Below are 805 nucleotides of genomic sequence, written 5' to 3'. Positions count from 1 at the left end.
GTGTTTCCTGTTGTGGGCTTTTGCTGTATTTTTGGTGTGGATTTGTTCTTTCTATATTTTGTGAGGTTTTCCTTTTTGTGTATATGGCTCTGTGTGCTGTGTGGGTTTGGTTTTTATGTCTGTGTGGGCCTGTGCAGTGTGTGATTTTCTCATTCTCTGTGTGCGTGTTTGTCTCTCTGTTTGTATCTTCATGTGTAAATTCACTGGAACTTTTCAAAATCTGCACAGCTTTGCCAATTTTCACCAGGAATTTTTCTCCATTAACAAATTCTCACTTGTTCCCTACCCGTTAGTTGTTCCCTACCCGTTGGTGACCATTGCCCCAGGGGCCTGTCAGTCTCAGGGTCCTGATTTCCCATTGGCCCTTCCCCCTTCTATTGGGACTGGGAACTAGCCAACCAAACCCCACTAAGTTTTAGTAAAGGGCCAACAGTCCCTTACACAAGCCAGCCCTGTGAGAGTCACCAATGTCCCGAGAGAGCAGTACAAGCTGGTCCCATGGTGTAAAGGGCAGCACTCAGGACTCTGAATCCTGCAATCTGAGTTCAAATCTCAGTGGGACCTTGTGTTAGCTGGTGGTAAAGATCTGGTGCTCAAAGTGCTTTCCTGTCTCCAGCTATACAAAAGTGGGTCATTTCCCTCCTGCTGGTTAACTCCTTTTCCCCACCAGAGCCAGGTCTTTGGTGGGGGTTTAGAAGTGGCTCTAGTGGTTGGGATTCTCACTGCTTCACCTGATGCCCACAAGTCTGGTGCTTGTAGCCACACTTTTCCTCTTGCTCACATGGCACTTGAAGAAAGCAGTGCC

The 805-nt window shown here is 47.5% G+C and overlaps 1 non-coding gene across 1 annotated transcript; it reads left to right on the top strand.

Annotated features, from left to right (window-relative positions):
- Positions 1-492: 492 nt before the first annotated feature.
- Positions 493-564, top strand: TRNAQ-CUG. The gene has a single exon. It is a non-coding gene; the product is annotated as a tRNA-Gln (tRNA).
- The last annotated feature ends 241 nt before the right edge of the window (positions 565-805 follow it).

The sequence above is a fragment of the Mauremys reevesii genome, linkage group 17 (genome assembly GCF_016161935.1).
Source record: "Mauremys reevesii isolate NIE-2019 linkage group 17, ASM1616193v1, whole genome shotgun sequence".
Classification (NCBI taxonomy): domain Eukaryota; kingdom Metazoa; phylum Chordata; order Testudines; family Geoemydidae; genus Mauremys; species Mauremys reevesii.
This window is presented reverse-complemented; position numbering and strand designations above follow the sequence as displayed.